This window comes from Schistocerca nitens, chromosome 8 (genome assembly GCF_023898315.1).
Source record: "Schistocerca nitens isolate TAMUIC-IGC-003100 chromosome 8, iqSchNite1.1, whole genome shotgun sequence".
Lineage (NCBI taxonomy): Eukaryota > Metazoa > Arthropoda > Insecta > Orthoptera > Acrididae > Schistocerca > Schistocerca nitens.
Genome location: NC_064621.1, coordinates 353700925 through 353723774, shown reverse-complemented (window position 1 = coordinate 353723774; position 22850 = coordinate 353700925).

Here is a 22850-nt window from a genome sequence, read left to right as displayed (position 1 = left end):
AAACATTTATAACAATATGCGAAGAGAAATATCGAATGAATCATTGAAAGAAACACTTTTCAATTTCCACATGAGAGGGTAGCATTTGTTCATTACGTACCTTGTTTACGTTGCAGGTTACAAACATTGTTCAGTGTTACCACCATCTGCTTGCAGGACAGTCTAGAATCACACTAAATATAGCATTTCTCAATTCTTCGCAGCAATTTTCGAACGGTGGACCACGGAGTGTTCAGCTGACTTAGCACAGTTCTTGCACTGCTTGAAGATCGCACATTGCATGCAGCACTTTCATCTATGGTAACAGTAATTTCTTCAACAATTTGTGGCGCAGTTCGCCGTCCACCATTTCCCCGAAAAATTCCAAAATCGGTAATTCATTCGAACTTCCGAATCATGTTCTTCAAAAGAGGACGTCTCTTTGTTCCCTTAATGCGTCGACACCCTCGAAGAGTAACAGTACTATTACCGTTGTTTTGGTAAAACAGCTTTACGAGTAGAGCACCGCTCACCTTGTGCTGTACCACGTTGACTGTCTACAGCACCAATGCAAACTTTTGCTCGTGTTTCATGCCAATGTCGCCGAACCAGTACCGGCGCTTAAGGGCAACTTATAGTACTAATACTACTAACAATTCAAACCCTACAGTGCACAGCCTTAACGTCGTTCCTATCAAGTTGAGTACCCATACGGTAAATAGTATTCCGTTTACATTGCCTCAGATAGGAAAAGTTTAATTATAACTAACCTGTACTCTCATTCTGTATCCAGAAATGAAAGAAGTTTAAGTTCTTCTTGGACTTTTGTTTGAATACCATTTTACGAAAGGAATGAAACTGTCAGTTCAAAAAATGGTTCAAATGGCTCTGAGCACTATGGGACTCAACTGCTGAGGTCATTAGTTCCCTAGAACTTAGAACTACTTAAACCTAACTAACCTAAGGACATCCCACACATCCATGCCCGAGGCAGGATTCGAACCTGCGACCGTAGCAGTCGCACGGTTCCGGACTGCGCGCCTAGAACCGCGAGACCACCGCGGCCGGCGAAACTGTCAGTTTATTGCCATATTTCCAGTTAGCGTAATGTGCCTTGTTTACTTGTATTATTGTTCTTACCACTTTTTTCATTAATGTGTAGACCTTATTTCATGCTTTAATAAAATAATGTCACTAGTAAGGTCAGAGATCTCATCACTCTGAGGTTCTACCAAACTTATATCGATGCACTGAATCTATCTATGTTACAATTTCGTTTATCTACCGTTATAAAGCAAAGTAAGGAGTCTAGCTTCCTTTTTGTAACTCTCTTGTCTTACGTGTTGCAGAATATAAACACGTCATTTTCTTGCTTTCTGTCACTAATTATAGAAGTAGCTAACCTGAACTATGCTTTCATTTACTAGAAAGTCCCCACTAACGTTTACTAACAATTTGTATGGCATCCTTTCATGTTTTTAATAACATTGGGAAGCGATTGGTTTGGTGACATGTCGACTGTACACCATTGTATGTAAATTTGCATTTTTCATAAGTCGAACTTTTCAATCTAAATTTCTTATTACAAAGTCGGATTACTGTTTTTATTTGTGTAATGCACATTATCCTATTGCGTTGTGCACCATATTATCACTGCCCACCGTCCATAAGCTTTCCCGCCCCCTCCCCTCCCCTAATAATGTCTCTACTCCTGAATACAAAGGAAAAATGATACCAGCAGGTAACACAGCCATATTGGCGCAGAAGACGTTTGGAAACTAATGAACCTTGATGACCTAATCATCAGATTCTTTGTCCTGCTGTGGTCATTATGATGTATCCCACTTCAGAACAATGCGCCTTCGGCAGAAATAAGTATAAGCATTTCGTTTCATCTGTTCTTTTTAATGAGACATTAAACATTAACATGCTCTCGTCTCACTGTATGTATATGGAACTGGAGGAAGTAACGCAACAGAAAGCTGTTTCACAAAATTTTTAACGTCAGTACTGCTAATTCTGCCTCTGGCGCTATCACAAAAATGGCTCTGAGCACTATGGGACTTATCTACTGTGGTCATTAGTCCCCTAGAACTTAGAACTACTTAAACCGAACTAACCTAAGGACATCACACACATCCATGCCCGAGGCAGGATTGGAACCTGCGACCGTAGCAGTCGCGCGGTTCCGGACTGCGCGCCTAGAACCGCTAGACCACCGCGGCCGGCACGCAATCACAGGTATTGTCAAATTCTTCTACGTTTTATGATTCGGTATGTTATGAAATTAATGCATTTTTACCTTAGACAGTTACAGTTCTAATATATTTAATTTTTAATATGATTGGGACTGATTATAGTGTGGTTTATTGTCTTTCTTTTTTTACTTTTATGTTGACTATGCCACTGCCGCGGTCGTCTGAAAGTTGTCCACTACGTGTCCTGGACTGCCCACAAGTACACGTGACCAGCCGCCGAAGATGCTAAGAAAATGAGCTTTAGTACGTCGTACACCTGGTACTGCTTGGTTTCTTCACAACTACTGTAAATTTATTTCTTTTTTTGTAAAATGAATGTCACAGTATTAATTAGAGCCGTCAAGCAGATTGTAATATTGTCGAATATACACAGGAAGAGCATTAATAAGACCGACAAAGTGCGGGGAAGGATTCCTGACTGGAAATGGAGGGCCGGCCGGTGTGGCCGTGCGGTTCTAGGCGCTTCAGTCTGGAACCACGTGACCGCTACGGTCGCAGGTTCGAATCCTGCCTCGGGCATGGATGTGTGTGATGTCCTTAGGTTAGTTGGCTTTAAGTAGTTCTAAGTTCTAGGGGACTGATGACCACAGATGTTAGTCCCATAATGCTCAGAGCCATTTAAACCAATTTTTTTTTTTTTTTTTTTTTTTTTAGAAATGGAGGAAAAAGGTCCAATGGACATGTGTGTCCGGAAGTACATCGTTGCCGCGTAGATGACGCTGACACATAACAGTACCTCCTACCATGTGCCATGTGTCCCCTGTGTGTTGCAGACTCTGTGGGTGTCGCAGCGTACTGATCCGATATTCATGTCGGGAAAAAGTCGAGATGGTGTATGTGCGCTGCCAAGTAGATGGAAACGCTCTAGAGACAGCATGGCTATACCAAAACGAGTTCTATCACAGCCACCAACTGCATCGCACAACATTGTACGATCGTAGTATCACGGGAAAACCGAAGAGCCGCCAGCACCAGCCATGGGGGGGGGGGGGGGGGGGGGGGTCTGGGGCTTTAACAAAAGCTGCGCGATTTGCGGCATGGACACCTCCACGATTCGCGCACTTGGAAGCCACACCATGAGGCTTCGGGCATGTGCGTGTGTCGTGCGCCTCGTCACACCTTAACAGCGCAACAGTGCCCTTGCACGCTTTCGCAATGTGCCCCGCCTTCTGCATTTGTACAAGACATACAGTGCCAACTCAAGGCCTTATGGTGTGGGATGCTATTGGGTACAACCACAAACCACAGCTGTTGAGTGTCCAGGGTATTGTGACCGGTGAACCATACGTGAATGACATCCTGCATCCCGTAGCCATACCCTTTCTGCACAACAACCAATAATCCATTTTTCAGCAAGACAACGCACGATGACATGTTGATGCACGAATACGTGCCTCCTTGGTGTCATAGGTTGTCAACCTTTAGCCCTGGCTGCCAGATCACCAGACTTGTCGCCAATCGAAAATATGTGGGATATTCTTAAATGATGGGTACAGATCTGTGGCCCAGTGCAATCCACCACAGATAAACTCTGGAACCAGATGGAGAATGGTTTGTTATAACACAGAACATCATTCGCGCCTTATACACGCTGATGCCATCACGCATGGGATAAGTTATCAGAACCCATGGCGGACCCTGTGTCTGTTAGGCAATAGGACACATGCTGAACCGAGGTGACTGAAATGCTAATCATTTCTGCGGAACATACAAATGTACATGTCAAGAGAATATGAACGCTCTATCTCTAATCGTTCAAGGTGTTCTGTTCTTTCTCCGGAACAAGACTGTATTTACTAAGGCCTCGCATACAGTTCCTATTTACGCTCCCAAAATTTAAATTCTTCGGCTTCGGTTTCTTCTACCGTGAAAATAAATTTCTTCTTATTTCTGTCCCACAAGTAAGTACATTCTTGCATTTTGGTCGGCCGTTTCTGTTCTTGACGTAATGTTATAATTTAAAACTGTGTGTAAATAGCAATCTTGAACAAGTAAAGGAAACTAAATTGTTTCTCATTAATGTTTGTTGTTGTGGACTTCAGTCCGAAGAGTGGTTGATGCTGTATTCCACTCTACTCTATCCTGTGCAAGTCTCGTCGAGTAAATACTGCAACCAGCATCCTTCTCAATTTGCTTTATTCATATCTTGGTCTCGCTTTAAGATTTTTATTCCCCCTCCCCCAAACTTCCTTCCAATATTAAACTGATGATTCCTTGATGTCTCTGAATGTGTGCTATCTACCGATTACTTCTTTTAGTCATGTTGTTTCATATATTTCTTTTATTCCCAAAACTTTTCAGTACTCCCTCATTTAATACATGAACCCTCTAGCCTTCAGAATTATTACGTAACATCACACTTCAATGGCCTCTGTTCCCTTCTTGTCTGAACTGCTTAACGTCCAAGTTTCACTTCTGTACAAGCCAACATTCTAGACAAACACCTTCAGAAAATACTTCCTAATACTCAAATTTTTATTCGATGTTTCATGATTTCTCGTTTTCAGAAACTCTTCTGTTGCCTTCGAAAGTCCACATCTTACATATTCTCTACTTTGGTCATCATCAATTATCTTACTGCCCAAACAGCAAATCGCGTTTACTACTTTTACCTCCTAATTTGTTAAACTAATTCCCTCAGCATGATCTGATTTTCATCAACTACATTGCAGTGTCCTTGGTTTTGTTTTTTTGATGTTCATCTTATATCCTCTTTTCAAGACAGTGTCCATTTCATCTTTTCAAGTCCTTTGCTGTCCCTGAAAGACTTACTGTATCATCGGAAAATCTCAAGCTTTTCTTGTTCCTCCTAAATGTCAGTTACCACTACAAATTTTTCATTGGTTTCTTTTAAGGTTTGCTCCCTGTTAGGACTGAATAACATCGGAGATGGGCTACAACCTGTCACACTCCCCTGTCAACCAATGCGTCTTACAACTGCTTCTGGCTGTTGTAGCGAGTAGTTCGTCTGGTCCTTTGGGCTGTATCACGACGTTGTTCCACTGGGAAGTCCCTCATGTCTCAGTCCACAGACTAATTTACAGACACATCAGCGTTTGCTCTAATCCCTTCGATACTAATTCATCTGTTAAACATCTGTTCCTCGCTCGTAGTTTCCACAATTTCCTACTTCTTTTCCACAGTTGTTGGCGACTTATAAGACGCGATCAAAAAGTTTCCATTCGAAGGATGTACAGTCTACTACCGACATGACAATTAGGCAAAATCGCCGCGATCATTGAGGAACCATCCCGCCGGTGGACCACCGTGTCCTGCTGCGTGAAGAAGTCCCTAACTGCACATCCTCGTCCGACAGAAATTGTCGACTGTTGAAGGCCTTTTTTTAGGGACCGAAGACGGGGTAATCGCATCGGGAGAGGACTACAGGTCGGGTGCTCGAGCGTCTTCCATTTGTCCGTAGTGGATGAGACTGACATCCCAGATTGACCAGCGTCTTGTGTCGAACCTCGACCAGAGCAGAACTTGGCGCTCCATTGCTCACGTTGGTTTGTGACAGATATACTGGCCCATGGACATTCGTCACTCTCCAATAGGTGTCCATCCGTGTTTGTTCTTCAGCAGCCAAGAAAAGAATAACAAGACATTGGTCTTGTTTGGACGTATTTGGTAATAACGTCGCCGTATTTCGTTTTTGTGTTTACCGCACGCACGTCAGCAAGACACGAACGCCACACCAATCCCCTGCCTTCACGTTGGCGCTTATATAACCGCATCGAAGTCGCGCTGCACCCTGGCCCTAAAACGGTAAAAGTTTTGGTCGCCCATTACTGCCATGTCCTCTTCATGGATGCCTTGATGAGTTCCTTCAGTTTGTTCCGGTATACTCGATTTCATTTTTGTTTCTGCATGTTCGTTCGAATTATCTTGACACCATTTCTTCTAATAACTGCACTTGATTCTCTTGATTACATGTCATACGTACATGCTTATCCATAAGTTACCTACTTATTGGCTTGTAACCAATGTCACTAGGAAGTTGTACAGGCCTTCTGTCATCACAATAAACTCTCAAATATTCCGTTGACTTGCGGAATGGACGAGTACTGGGCTGACTTTCATATGCTGCATACGCTGTATGTCTACAAATAAACAAATTAGACGGGATATCCATCCGGAAAACCTCTCGTGCTACCATTATTTCGTTTACTTTACCATTCATACATTTATCTTGCCATGTATCAATCCTAACGTAGTAAATAGCGATATAAACCTTCAGACTATATCGTATTTTTTCAGAAGAAACGTCAAAGGTCAAAACGTACATTCTGAGACATCGTAAACCTAAATCAGAATTGCAACTAAGCTTACTGAACCATAGTGGTATTTAAATTCGGAAGTAACGTTCGCATTTTGCTCTACTCTTTCTCAAACTTCAGAACAGACACAGTTCAACAATACGCTTTCGGTAACATTATCCACTTGAACACCGAAAAATTCCTCACAATTAAATATTACTTCATGTACCAGCCAGTGCCAAAAGGAGACCGGACTTGGGCGTACACTATTCCTCACAAACGTAAACTTCAACCTCACTTTTCGAGAAGAACGTATTTAAATGACAGTTTCCTAGCTACAGTACGGAAGGATCCAGCAAGTACGGTCGCTGCAATCACAGTCGCTCCGTGAGATAGGCTGCAACCCACCACAACACACCACCGCAACCATGGAGAAGAAATAAAAACTTTGAGGGTCGCCGATGACATTGTAATTCTGTCAGCAAAGGACTTGGAAGAGCAGTTGAACGGAATGGACGGTGCCTTGAAAGGAGGATATAAGATGATCATCAACAAAAGCAAAACGAGGATAATGGAATGTACTCGAATTAAGTTGGGTAATGCTGAGGGAATTAGATTAGGAAATGAGACACTTAAAGTAGTAAACGAGTTTTGCTATTTGGGGAGCAAAATAACTGATTATGGTCGAAGTAGAGAGGATATAAAATGTAGACTGGCAGAGGGAAGGAAAGTGTTTTTGAAGAAGAGAAATTTGTTAACATCGAGTATAGATTAACGTGTCAGGAAGTCGTTTCTGAGAGTATTTGTATGGAGTGTAGCTATGTATGGAAGTGAAACATGGACGATAAATAGTTTGGACAAGAAGAGAATGGAATTTTTCGAAATGTGGTGCTACAGAAGAATGTTGAAGATTAGATGGGTAGATCACATAACTAATGAGGAGGTATTGAATAGAATGGAGAGAAGAGGAGTTTGTGGCACAACTTGACTAGAAGAAGGGATCGGTTGGTAGGACATGTTCTGAGGCATCAAGGTTCAAATGACTCTGAGCACTATGGGACTCAACTTCTGAGATCATTAGTCCCCTAGAACTTAGAACTAGTTGAACCTAACTAACCTAAGGACATCACACACATCCATGCCCGAGGCAGGATTCGAACCTGGTTCCAGACTGCGGCCACTACGGCCGCCTGAGGCATCAAGGTATCACCAATTTAGTATTGGAGGGCCGCGTGGAAGGTACAAATCGTAGAGGGAGACCAAGAAATGAATACTCTAAGCAGATTCAGAAGGATGTAGGCTGCAGTAGGTACTGGGAGATGAAGCTAGCACAGGACACAGTATCATGGAGAGATGCATCTAACCAGTCTCAGGACTGAAGACCACAACAACAACAACAACAATAATAATCTCTGTGGTACATTCGTGGCGAGGAATAACTGAGATATGGTAAATAATCGTGATGAAGTGACTTATTTTCGAATTCATTCATGCGCATATCGCAGTAGTGTCTTATCGAGCTAAACCTGCTTTGAATAACGTGCGCTAATGGTGATATCCACCCGAATGTGTTGACAAAAGAGGGTTTATTTTTTCACGATATGTTATACGTATAATTTAAACTTTATATGCAGTATCGCAAAGCATTTATACTGGTGTACAAATGCTATGGCGGTATGTGCATGAATCCATACATATAAATTTATATCTGTATTTGTGTGTGCCTGTATGTTCCACATATCTTCCTAAACCACTGAAGCGATCTCAACCAAACTAGGGAAACACATCCCTTACTGTCAGACGACGAACGATGTCGGGGTGAGGACCACCTACCTTACATAATTCAGGAGGTATGACATCATAAGCAGTGAGATGCTTCAAACACTGGCGCGTCATGCATAACTTTTAAATGTGTTACTTCTGCCCTCTAACTGCATTCGCAATAAATTTCGCATACAGTATCCACATATGCCGCAAAGCTCGCTTACGAAAGTAGATCATGTTACCAAACATAGTTCGGGGGATTTGACGCGATTAACACAGACACGCGTGAAAAACTGCCGCATTGTACATGATATTAAAATTTATTACTTCTCTCGTAGTAACTGAATTCTCAAAACATTTTTCAGACAGTACCCGCGCTTGCCGCTAAATGTACCTACGCTAGTACGTTGTCGTACGATACATACCTCAAGCGATATCACGCCATAAACACTGAGAAGCGTGAAAAATTGACGCACCATGCAAAAAGTTGAAGTACGTTTATTGTTTATTACTAAGACGCTCGTACAATTGAGTCAAATTAAAGAAATCTGACACCTGGCAGCGCTTTTGACAGCTTTCAACAGCGAAGCGCAAACGGCTGTAGGCGAAAACTGTTGCTGTCTACAGAGCTAGGAAGAGGCGTCGCCATAGAGACTTTTACAAAATCGGTTTGTAGACACGGGAAGCAACTGCTCCTCGCGTACAGCAACCGTCTGGGATCATGTTTCTTAATTTGGATGCTGTACTTGTACATTTGTACATTATCCATAGTTCTTTGTATGACTGTTTCATAATTTCAAGGGAGCCTTCACGAATAGATGGGAAAGAATTTTTTCGATACTTCCCTACAAACAAAATTCATTTTTTGTTTTCGTTGCCCATAGAAAATTGTCAGAATGATTACACGGACAATGTCCGGTTTATCTGCTAGCTTACAGATAAATAAATGTTTATTTCACAATTATCCCTCGTTGCACTTAGTTGCACATCGCCCCGAATGTGTCAAAATGATGTGGCTGATAATTATTGAGCTGTCCCTTTCAGAAAAACACATGATTCGTTGTCGTAATACAAGTGTCTGGTGTCAGGAACCCTGTACAGGCAGGCCGGCCGAAGTGGCCGTGCGGTTCTAGGCGCTACAGTCTGGAGCCGAGCGACCGCTACGGTCGCAGGTTCGAATCCTGCCGAGGTCATGGATGTGTGTGATGTCCTTAGGTTAGTTATGTTTAATTAGTTCTACGTTCTGGGCTACTGATGACCTCAGAAGTTAAGTCGCATAGTGCTCAGAGCCATTTTTGAACCTGTACAGGCAGAGTTCTAGTCGTCCGCCTTAAGGTGCGTTTACACTTGTGCCATTCCCAGTGCGCACTTGGCGTATGTAGCCGTTGCACGAAGAGTCAAGGAGGCGCATGCACCGGTGCAAAGTCGCAAATGCCTCTGAAGAAAGGAAGGAAGATTCGATTTAACCTCCCGTTGAAATCGAGATCATTAGAGACGGAGCACAAACTCTGATTGTGTCAAGGACGGGGAAGGAAATCAGCCGTGCCTTTTCAAAAGAATCATCCCGGAATTTGTCTGGAGCGTTTCAGGGAAATCACGGAAAGCCTAAGTCTGGACGGCCGGATGTGGGTTTGAACTATCCTCCTCCCGAATGCGAGTCCAGTGTAACCACTGCGTCATCTCGCTGGGTACATGCCTCTGACTTGTGCACATGGGGGCGTGGGATTCTCCCCATACCACAGGGGGAGACACGTGCATGTGGGGCGAGCGCAGCCGCACGGCACTAACAGCAAGGCGCACTGGTGTGAAATCGCCTTTAGCCGTAGCGCTAATGCCGCTGTTTGACGTCTGGTCCTCTCGTCTGCTATAAATAAGTTCGTAAAAGCTTGAATTTAAATTTCTCTAAAGCAACGAAGATGCGCATCGTACTAGAGCAGTCTATTTTACATCGAAGTTTGTACTACTTTCTTGTGAAAGATTAGCAGAAAGTATGAAGTATTGGATGTAAGCTTCAGTTGTCAGGGAGTACTGGCGATTTTGTTTTCATGGCTCACTGCTGCCTTCGGCTACCAGAAGCCCACGGTTAGCGCGAGCTCGTCACTTACGTATGGCTGTTAGACCTCAACAGAAGAACTACGTCGCTCGACGAGATAATCGTATGGTTTTTTTTTGTTACTAAACTATTACTCTACCTTTATTAATTTTATGTTACTGACATATTTTTAACATTTTCTTCATTAAGTTTTCGTCCGCAGCTCGTGGTCTCGCGGTAGCGTTCTCGCTTCCCGAATACGGGTTCCCGGGTTCGATTCCCGGCAGGGGTCAGGGATTTTCACCTGCCTCGAGGTGACTGGGTGTTGTGTCGTCTTCATCATCATCACTCATCCCCACTGCGGCCAGAGGAAGGCAATGGCAAACCACCTCCACTAGGACCTTGCCTAGTACGGTGGTGCGGGTCTCCCGCATCGTTCCCCTGCGCTCTGTCAAGGAGCATGGGACTTCATCATCATCATCATCAAGTTTAGTGCTACGTTGTTTCACTATTCCTGTTGTCCCATTTAAGTATGTTACATGCTCTTTGTTAACTGATGTCGATGGAACAATAAGAATACAATTGTAATGACATATAATAAAAGTTTTACAGCAAAGGTCTTCCCACGATCGCGATTGGAAATGTGCGTTCAATTAATGTAAATTACATTAAAGAAAAAAATGATCCTGTTATATGACATTTAAAAATGCGAAATGATCGTCCTATTATCCGACTTTTGCCGGGCCATGAAAGTACGTTCCTGTGGCGACAGGATTTATTCCTTTTACCTGGTAGTTGCTGATAAAAAAAGCGGTTAATTCTTAGGGTCTCCCATCGCTAGATGTAGAGACAAGTGCATTGAGGATGGTTTCCGCCATTTTTCATTGACTTTTTGACCGTGAAATTTTAATACAATTCCCATTGTGCAAAAGTGTACGACAAAAAATAAAATGAAATTATGGGACTACATCTCTACAAAGATGGGATCTTTGTTTGACACAAAATGTTCAACGAAAGAATCAGCATCAAGGTCATATAATTTCGTCACTGAACAACGGCGACTGCAATCGTTTTGAAATCGGCCTCCTAAGAAATAATAACTTACAGTTTTGAATAGTTGAGGATATAAAAATCCATGCATCAAATATGTCTACTAAACAAAACATTTCTACACCACTAATTAATTATTCTGAAAAATGCTATTACATGAGCAACACTTACAACATTTTACCAACCGAGATAGAGTACCAAGTGACAAAAATATTGCCATGGCAGAAGTACAGTAGCGCTTTTCTTTTGTTTTATATGATAAATGATAAAGATAAGCAAAGAGCGTCTAAGAATGCGGAAACTAATCTCGTCATTACAATTCTGACGTGAGTAGTACCTAGCGAGTTCTCTAAATCTTTTTTATGATTTTTTAAATACACTCCTGGAAATTGAAATAAGAACACCGTGAATTCATTGTCCCAGGAAGGGGAAACTTTATTGACACATTCCTGGGGTCAGATACATCACATGATCACACTGACAGAACCACAGGCACATAGACACAGGCAACAGAGCATGCACAATGTCGGCACTAGTACAGTGTATATCCACCTTTCGCAGCAATGCAGGCTGCTATTCTCCCATGGAGACGATCGTAGAGATGCTGGATGTAGTCCTGTGGAACGGCTTGCCATGCCATTTCCACCTGGCGCCTCAGTTGGACCAGCGTTCGTGCTGGACGTGCAGACCGCGTGAGACGACGCTTCATCCAGTCACAAACATGCTCAATGGGGGACAGATCCGGAGATCTTGCTGGCCAGGGTAGTTGACTTACACCTTCTAGAGCACGTTGGGTGGCACGGGATACATGCGGACGTGCATTGTCCTGTTGGAACAGCAAGTTCCCTTGCCGGTCTAGGAATGGTAGAACGATGGGTTCGATGACGGTTTGGATGTACCGTGCACTATTCAGTGTCCCCTCGACGATCACCAGTGGTGTACGGCCAGTGTAGGAGATCGCTCCCCACACCATGATGCCGGGTGTTGGCCCTGTGTGCCTCGGTCGTATGCAGTCCTGATTGTGGCGCTCACCTGCACGGCGCCAAACACGCATACGACCATCATTGGCACCAAGGCAGAAGCGACTCTCATCGCTGAAGACGACACGTCTCCATTCGTCGACCCTCCATTCACGCCTGTCGCGATACCACTGGAGGCGGGCTGCACGATGTTGGGGCGTGAGCGGAAGACGGCCTAACGGTGTGCGGGACCGTAGCCCAGCTTCATGGAGACGGTTGCGAATGGTCCTCGCCGATACCCCAGGAGCAACAGTGTCCCAAATTTGCTGGGAAGTGCACGGTCTTGGCGTGCATCCGTGCGTCGCTGCGGTCCGGTCCCAGGTCGACGGGCACGTGCACCTTCCGCCGACCACTGGCGACAACATCGATGTACTGTGAAGACCTCACGCCCCACGTGTTGAGCAATTCGGCGGTACGTCCACCCGGCCTCCCGCATGCCCACTATACGCCCTCGCTCAAAGTCCGTCAACTGCACATACGGTTCACGTCCATGCTGTCGCGGCATGCTACCAGTGTTAAAGACTGCGATGGAGCTCCGTATGCCACGGCAAACTGGCTGACACTGACGGCGGCGGTGCACAAATGCTGCGCAGCTAGCGCCATTCGACGGCCAACACCGCGGTTCCTGGTGTGTCCGCTGTGCCGTGCGTGTGATCATTGCTTGTACAGCCCTTTCGCAGTGTCCGGAGCAAGTATGGTGGGTCTGACACACCGGTGTCAATGTGTTCTTTTTTCCATTTCCAGGAGTGTATAATGAATAAGGTGTTGCTATCAGCTGTAGTTACGCTAATCTTGAACCCCAGATATTACATGACGAAAGAAATATATGATATTTAGCTGCAGTGGAGCATTGAGAGAATCGAATGGCAACTGATGAACATTTATGAGGACCGGGAGTCGAACCCGGATTTCTCGCTATATGCGAGCGGCCTCCGTAACCGCCTCGGTTGTCGTTGCACGTCCTCCTCAGACCCAAATCTCCATACTCTACGGCGGACACTGCAGAATAGCACACCCTATATGTTAATCCACATTCTCGCAGCCTAACTGTATTCCCGTAAGCGTTCCGGTACTGCTGTGCATCAGCACTGAAATGTCGTATGGCCGTCTGGCGTGTATACATTATTTATGGATCTTGTCTACTTTTTGGACATGCACGTCCGAAAAAAGACACAATCCATGTATAAGAGATGTTACCACTCAGTTTTGGAGCTTGACTTTGATTCTGGGAAGTGTTAAAGCGTGGACTGTTATTATAGACTGTTCTGGTTTCCGATCATCATGACTCACGGTTTGAGTTGGGCTTGCCTTCTACACGCCACGTTATTTTAGTTTAGAGTAACCCCTGACCATAAATAGCATTTGTATAATTATTCAGGCAACAAAAATTCAGATGCTTGTATAAACAAAGAAAGACAGTGGCTATTTGAAGAAGGTTCCTAATTCGACGCCACGCATGACTGCGCATTTTCTTTCTGCTATACGTAGTATGGGGACACCTGGGGCTGGAACGGTATTTCTGGCTATCAAATCTCCGTAATGTCGCTGTTTCTGCTGTTCACCTTGACCATAATGCGTTCGAATAGATATGACATGACACTTCCAATGGCAACACAAAACGTCCTACTTGGCTCTTACCACTCAGCACTACTGGATGTCAAATTGTGGCCTGTACGATACCATCTGTGCCATGTTTATATTGTACGGATTATCAGACCGTGCCACACTTCCCTCCAATCTGATTAACCCGTCACACTTCCCTCTAGTCTGCTTAAGACCTCCTCTGACGCGGAGACCCGCCATTTTGTGATTCTTGTGGCGTACTTATAACAGTTCCAATCATTTTAACTGAATGTATTTTATATCATCACAAGTGGGCTGCAATAGCTTATTGGCGAACCTGTCCACATATTTAAGTGATTATAAGATGAAAGTGACACGTGTTTTAAGGTTTTGTGTTGTGTCTAACCTACATACATTGTCCACAGGAGGCTATATTGTACATAGAGGACGGCTCATCCAGTTATGGAACTGATCAGACAGTTGCCATTTCCTGGTCCAGTGTCCCGTTATTAACATACGGAAGTTTGGACCCGGCCGCGATTCGTGCACTAACAGCCAAAGTGGTTAAGGTGACCGCTCGCATAAAGTTGATTCGAGTCCCGGTCGGCACAAGGTTTCATTGTCGTCATTCCATTATACACCTGATCGTTGTCCGTATTCGCAACTGCGAATACATTTCATGTGAGAAGAATGGTTTCAGCGTTTCAGTAACCATGATTGTGGCTCGAAGACCGGAATGGCGGTGGAAGAGAGAAGTTTTTCGAGGCTACTGGAACTGACGCTAACAATCACAGAATGTCGTTATCAAAAGAATTTGACGCGTTTGAGCGGTTCTAAAGGTGCACCTACAATCTATTGAGCAAGTGGTGAGCCGGCCGCTATGGCCGAGCGGTTCTAGGCACTTCAGTTCAGAAACACGCAGCTGCTACGGTCGCAGGTTCGAATCTTGTCTCGGGCATGGATGTGTGTGATGTCCTTAGGTTAGTTAGGTTTACGTAGTTCCAAGTCTAGGGGACTGATGACCTCAGATGTAGAGTCCCATACTGCTTAGAGCCATTTGGAGCAAGTGGTCATAATGTTTTCGCTCTCGAGCGTATTTTATAAAGTATTTGTGAGGCCACTGATAACCACGGAGCTTACATCCACATACACACAAACAAAATCAACAACAACGACAGTCCTACACGACAAGCTAAACTGGAATTAACCAGAAAATGCAAGGTTATATCAACTTGCATGCGACCGATTGTGTATACAAGCCCAGGGAAATCGAACATGCTTGTGGTTTGCGGACGATAGAAACCAATGCAATGGAGTGCGTACCAGCAGTCCAGGCCGTATAGTATGCCATCGAACCATTGATACAGTCGAATCTAAAACTTGGCTCTCATTGTATGTAAGTCTACAGGCTTTCGTGCCCGTTGTCATTGAAGTTAAAATCTTCTGGGTTATTAGGCCGCGTCATATTGAAGTGTGGGAGCCAATGTTGTTGTTGTTGTGGTCTTCAGTCCTGAGACTGGTTTGATGCAGCTCTCCATGCTACTCTATCCTGTGCAAGCTTCTTCATCTCCCAGTACCTACTGCAACCTACATCCTTCTGAATCTGCTTAGTGTATGCATCTCTTGGTCTCCCCCTACGATTTTTACCCTCCACGCTGCCCTCCAATACTAAATTGGTGATCCCTTGATGCCTCAGAACATGTCCTACCAACCGATCCCTTCTTCTGGTCAAGTTGTGCCACAAACTCCTCTTCTCCCCAATCCTATTCAGTACCTCCTCATTTGTTATGTGATCTACCCATCTAATCTTCAGCATTCTTCTGTAGCACCACATTTCGAAAGCTTCTATTCTCTTCTTGTCCAAACTATTTATCGTCCATGTTTCACTTCCATACATGGCTACACTCCATACAAATACTTTCAGAAAAGACTTCCTGACACTTAAATCTATACTCGATGTTAACAAATTTCTCTTCTTGAGAAACGCTTTCCTTGCCATTGCCAGTCTACATTTTATATCCTCTCTACTTCGTCCATCATCAGTTATTTTGCTCCCCAAATAGCAAAACTCCTTTACTACTTTAAGTGTCTCATTTCCTAATCTAATACCTTCAACATCACCCGACTTAATTCGACTACATTCCATTATCCTCGTTTTGCTTTTGTTGATGTTCATCTTATACCCTCCTTTCAAGACACTGTCCATTCCGTTCAACTGCTCTTCCAAGTCCTTTGCTGTCTCTGACAGAATTACAATGTCATCGGCGAACCTCAAAGTTTTTATTTCTTCTCCATGGATTTTAATACCTACTCCGAATTTTTCTTTTGTTTCCTTTACTGCTTGCTCAATATACAGATTGAATAACATCGGGGAGAGGCTACAACCCTGTCTTACTCCCTTCCCAACCACTGCTTCCCTTTCATGCCCCTCGACTCTTATAACCGCCATCTGGTTTCTGTACAAATTGTAAATAGCCTTTCGCTCCCTGTATTTTACCCCTGCCACCTTTAGAATTTGCAAGAGAGTATTCCAGTCAACATTGTCAAAAGCTTTCTCTAAGTCTACAAATGCTAGAAACGTAGGTTTGCCTTTCCTTAATCTTTCTTCTAAGATAAGTCGTAAGGTCAGTATTGCCTCACGTGTTCCAGTATTTCTACGGAATCCAAACTGATCTTCCCCGAGGTCGGCTTCTACTAGTTTTTCCATTCGTCTGTAAAGAATTCGTGTTAGTATTTTGCAGCTGTGGCTTATTAAACTGATTGTCCGGTAATTCTCACATCTGTCAACACCTGCTTTCTTTGGAATTGGAATTATTATATTCTTCTTGAAGTCTGAGGGTATTTCGCCTGTTTCATACATCTTGCTTACCAGATGGTAGAGTTTCGTCAGGGCTGGCTCTCCCAAAGCCGTCAGTAGTTCCAATGGAATGTTGTCTACTCCGGGGGCCTTGTTTCGACTCAGGTCTTTCAGTGCTCTGTCAAATTCTTCACGCGGTATCGTATCTCCCATTTCATCTTCATCTACATCCTCTTCCATTTCCATAATATTGTCCTCAAGTACATGGCCCTTGTATAGACCCTCTATATATTCTCCTTCCACCTTTCTGCTTTCCCTTCTTTGCTTAGAACTGTGTTTCCATCTGAGCTCTTGATGTTCATACAAGTGGTTCTCTTATCTCCAAAGGTCTCTTTAATTTTCCTGTAGGCAGTATCTATCTTACCCCTAGTGAGATAAGCCTCTACATCCTTACATTTGTCCTCTAGCGATCCCTGCTTAGCCATTTTGCACTTCCTGTCGATCTCATTTTTGAGACGTTTGTATTCCTTTTTGCCTGCTTCATTTACTGCATTTTTATATTTTCTCCTTTCATCAATTAAATTCAATATTTCTTCTGTTACCCAAGGATTTCTACTAGCCCTCGTCTTTTTACCTACTTGATTCTCTGCTGCCTTCACTACTTCATCCCTCAAAGCTACCCATTCTTCTTCTACTGTATTTCTTTCCCCCATTCCCGTCAATTGTTCCCTTATGCTCTTCTTGAAACTCTGTACAACCTCTGGTTCTTTCAGTTTATCCAGGTCCCATCTCCTTAAATTCCCACCTTTTTGCAGTTTCTTCAGTTTTAATCTACAGGTCATAACCAATAGATTGTGGTCAGAGTCCACATCTGCCCCTGGAAATGTCTTACAATTTAAAACCTGGTTCCTAAATCTCTGTCTTACCATTATATAATCTATCTGATACCTTTTAGTATCTCCAGGGTTCTTCCATGTATACAACATTCTATCATGATTCTTAAACCAAGTATTAGCTATGATTAAGTTGTGCTCTGTGCAAAATTCTACCAGGCGGTTTCCTCTTTCATTTCTTAGCCCCAATCCATATTCACCTACTACGTTTCCTTCTCTCCCTTTCTCTACACTCGAATTCCAGTCACCCATGACTATTAAATTTTCGTCTCCCTTCACTATCTGAATAATTTCTTTTATTTCATCATACATTTCTTCAATTTCTTCGTCATCTGCAGAGCTAGTTGGCATATAAACTTGTACTACTGTAGTAGGTGTGGGCTTCGTATCTATCTTGGCCACAATAATGCGTACACTAAGCTGTTTGTAGTAGCTTACCCGCATTCCTATTTTCCTATTCATTATTAAACCTACTCCTGCATTACCCCTATTTGACTTTGTGTTTATAACCCTGTAATCACCTGACCAGAAGTCTTGTTCCTCCTGCCACCGAACTTCACTAATTCCCACTATATCTAACTTTAACCTATCCATTTCCCTTTTCAAATTTTCTAACCTACCTGCCCGATTAAGGGACCTGACATTCCACGCTCCGATCCGTAGAACGCCAGTTTTCTTTCTCCTGATAACGACATCCTCTTGAGTAGTCCCCGCCCGGAGATCCGAATGGGGGACTATTTTACCTCCGGAATATTTTACCCAAGAGGATGCCATCATCATTTAATCATACAGTAAAGCTGCATGCCCTCGGGAAAAATTACGGCCGTAGTTTCCCCTTGCTTTCAGCCGTTCGCAGTACCAGCACAGCAAGGCCGTTTTGGTTATTGTTACAAGGCCAGATCAGTCACTCATCCAGACTGTTGCCCTTGCAACTACTGAAAAGGCTGCTGCCCCTCTTCAGGAACCACACGTTTGTCTGGCCTCTCAACAGATACCCCTCCGTTGTGGTTGTACCTACGGTACGGCTATCTGTATCGCTGAGGCACGCAAGCCTCCCCACCAACGGCAAGGTCCATGGTTCATGGGGGGGTGGGAGCCAATATCGTAGACGAAAGCGGGAAGCTGGATACGGCCATGGAAGATGGCGGTCACGTACGTAACCTTTCAATCAAATAAAATAATTACCCTTTTCTGATCGAGCTGCACGGGAAAGTTTTACCTTTTCGTTAGTGGTTGTTCCAGATAGCCATTCGAACACACCGAAGCTCCAGATGTGGTCAGTCGTAATATAGAATGCGATTAACGGAAATAACAAACTCGACATGATAATCGCTCATTGATATGATAATCGTGATAAGTGTTCATTTCCTCACTAAAGATGCTAGTTCAGCTGTACAGTACATATAGATTTGTAAACACGTTAACAGATCTCGCCGATGGTGGATCGGAGGCCACATTAGTCCTTTGCATATTCTCCGCAATTGAACTGAAAAATATTCTGGAACTGACAAGATGATACAGTGTAATTTAGGAGAGAATGACTTGACTGATAGCGCAATGAGTACAATACAAATTGTCTTTAAATATCGTTACTAACCACGAAGCCACAGTAATACTAGAAAAAGATGCTTACACATGGCTGATCAGGTGCAGAAGATAAAGGACAGCAAGCACTTGTCTTGTTGCCTCCCAAAACATGCAAAGGCTGAGCGCTCTTTTATTTATTAAGAAATAAATTAAATCATTGATATTCACTTTGCAAACCTTTTAAATTATAACATTTTTTTAAAGGAGGTCTCACTTTGCCCGCTTCAAAGGCTACGAATAAGTCCATATAATGATGAGGAGCCATTCAACGTACCAGTTTCACCTTTCAGATCTTGGTTTCAACGTCTTGTTTTAGTTCACTTTTAATTTTTTTATTGTATGCACTTACTTGCTGGTACATACGTTGAGTGACACATTAATTTTGGCTCGTAATGGAGACTAAACACTTACCTGTTTTTGTCGCCTGACGCAGCACACTGGTAAGCGTGGCCGGGCTTGATATCAGTTAGACCGCGGGAGCCGTCCAGTACGCATGCCATGTTGCCGATCCCGCGTCAGTTCGGGAAGTGTCGTCTTGTGGCTTAGCTTACCAGGTGTTCGCGCCCTCACTTGCAGATTCCAGGAGTACATGAAACAGTTGTACCAATGCATCAGTCTCTCTGAAGGAGGTGCACATAATAAACAGAAATACATAAAATTGTTTACAATACATATAGGCAAATCACACAAGGTGTTTTTTTAATTTTTTTTTTTTACCATGAAGGCCCAAGGTACCGACCGGCCGCCATGTTATCCTCAGCTCATAGGAGTCACTGTATCTGGATACGGAGGGTCATGTGGTCAGCACACCGCTCTCCCGGCAGTATGTCGGTTTACGAGACCGGAGCCATTACTTCTCAATCAGTAGCTCGTGAGTTTGCCTCATAAAGGCTCAGTGCACCCTGTTTGCCAATAGCGGCCGGCAGCGATTAAGTAAGATCTAACGGGAACCGGTGTTAACACTGTGGCAAGGCCATTGGCCACTATTATTATTACTACAAATTGGAAATTGTTTCTGTTATCTACAATACAAATTTATCTTTCATATTATGCAGTTTCTCTTTTAGACAGTTTGTGTTGCTGTCTTCTTCAAAATGCTCGTGCAGGAAAATTCGTCAATTCCTGCAGGGTCATGTCCTATTGAATAGAAAAGTTTTCGGTTTTTTGAGGACAATAAACAGCTATTACACTCAGTGGAAATGTCGTTTGTTTGAAGAAAACCTTTATAAGATTTCACCATGTACTGGGACTACAATCCTACACGTGCTTCTTGCCAATAAAGAGCAAGTAACTGTTCTTTACCTGTTTACAGGTCACTGTTTTTTTTTTCACTGAATACATTCATTCACTGCACACTTATTTACTACCCTACATCGGTTATGGGGTTATAACACCATAATTTTTGGTGCAAGTCATTTCACCAAACTATTAGCTAATTTTTTCAGTTATCTGCTTTTACGTTTTACATTGATGAAATTTAGGTCTGTTTCTTACAAATTTAATTACATTGATATAATATTCAGATTGAAACTTCCTATCATATCAGCGCACACTCCGCTGCAGAGTGAAAATCTCATTCTGGAATATTCAGATTCTTTAAAATGAGATTTCCTATCATGGGCTCACTATTTCCACACGTAGGTCAGAGAAAATCATTGAGAAGCAAACCTGCTTAAGGAACATGAGCGCTCATACTGCACCCTAAATCTAAGTGGCAAAAAACAGAATACTAAAATAGCTCAATTAAAATAGTAAAAGATAATGATCGCATATCAAGAACACACTACAGTTTTTTGGTGTAATATTATGTTAGCTTGAGTGTACTAATGGTAAAACACAAAATTGATAGCTTCTACCTGTAAAGACAAAAACTGTGTATTTCCTGGATTCACGTGCTAAACTATTTGCCAATAAGAACTTTTTAAATCGATGCTGGTGAGGTACTTGACGCCAAGTAACTTTTGCAAATGTTCTTCCAGGCATTCTGGCTTAGTACGTACAGATATAATGATTTTCTTATCACATGCTCGTCTAGCACGAGCTGAATGCTTCCAATAGGTTTATTCACAGCAAGAAGTGGCCTGCAGCCCAGTGACATCGATGGTTCGATTATTTTCCAAGAAAGCATATGTTTAATATCATCCGTCAACGTATTTCGTTTAGTGCAGGGGGATTGTAATGTAAGAGTATATGTGTAGTAACAAAAACGTCGTTGGGGTGGACTTACATGTTATACGTATAAGTATCGATTATACCTGGTTTTCGTGTAGAAACTCAGATATATTGTAGTAACAGATCATACATATTACCTTGTTGCTCATCATAAATCACAGTAGGTTCTTTAACCTTATTGCTGACGAGTACTTCCAAGTATGCAACTTCTTGACTAGGAGGTCGAGGAGGAGATTAGTGTTCAACGTCCCGTCGACATCGAGATCATTAGGGACGGAGTATAAGCTCCGATTAGGGAGCGGTCGTACCCTTTCGAAGAAGCCATCCTGGCATTTACCTTTAGTGATTTAGAGAACTCACGGCAAACTTAAATCAGGATGGCCAGACGCGAGTTTGAACTGTCGTCCTCCCGAATGCTGGTCCAGTGTGCTAAACACTGCGCTACCCCGCTCAGTTTCTTCAGTAGTTACTGGTGGGCAATCAGTATGTCATCAATGCCTAACAGTTATATTTTACAACTCTGGCAGTGTTTACCATCGTTTAATATTTGTGTGTTCAGAACTACTTCAATTGTCTCGCCATCGTTCATTAAGTAACATTTTCTTGATGAGAAATCACTAACTGCGCCTTTCTCATCCAAAAAATCTATCCCTGTCAAATGATCTGTTACTAAATGATCATTTACAAGGAATGGGCTTACCATTCCTCCATTTCCAAGCTGTGCTGTCACGAAAATTTTCGTCCGAAGTTTACTACACTTAGCGGCAACGACGGTTATAATCCGGCATTTCTTGACAGAGAAGTACAGAACGGGGCCTAGTTTCTCATCTTTTCCTGTAGATTATATGACACAGCACATATGGCGGCCCCTATATCCCATGTCACAGTAGTGGGCACACCGCCAATAATTGCTTGGGTCGTGTCCTGAATTACTTCTATCTGCGGTTCGCGACGCCCAGTATTTTTATTTGTTAAATCGTCACGCAAGTCTATGTCTTCATTGTATCCTAATAACAATACTGGTTCTGTCTTTTTACTACTTTGTTCGTACTGCGTTTTTGTGTTAGTGTTATAAGACAGATTGTTACCGTTGTTATTATTAGAAATATTGTTGTTATTATCGTTGTCGTTGTCGCCTCCCATACAATCCTGGTCAGTATCTGGGGGTGAGAAGTGCCTGTATTTAGTTTGACGAGCAACTTTTCGGTAACTGTGGTTCGTCTGCCTCTTCAGTTTTATGTATTTTTGGGTATTGTCTTTGCCAGTCACCCTGTACTGCACGACCTGTTGTCTGGTTCTGTGTATTGTTTCGATTCCCGATGTTATTAAATGTAGGCGGGTTCTTTATATTATTTGAATAATTACTGGATACCATCGACATTGTCTGTTTCGTTGGTTGTCATTCCTATTTATACCATCAGTCCGTCGATTACCGTAATAACAGTTTCAGTTGTCATGGCAGTCTCAGTGCGAACTACTT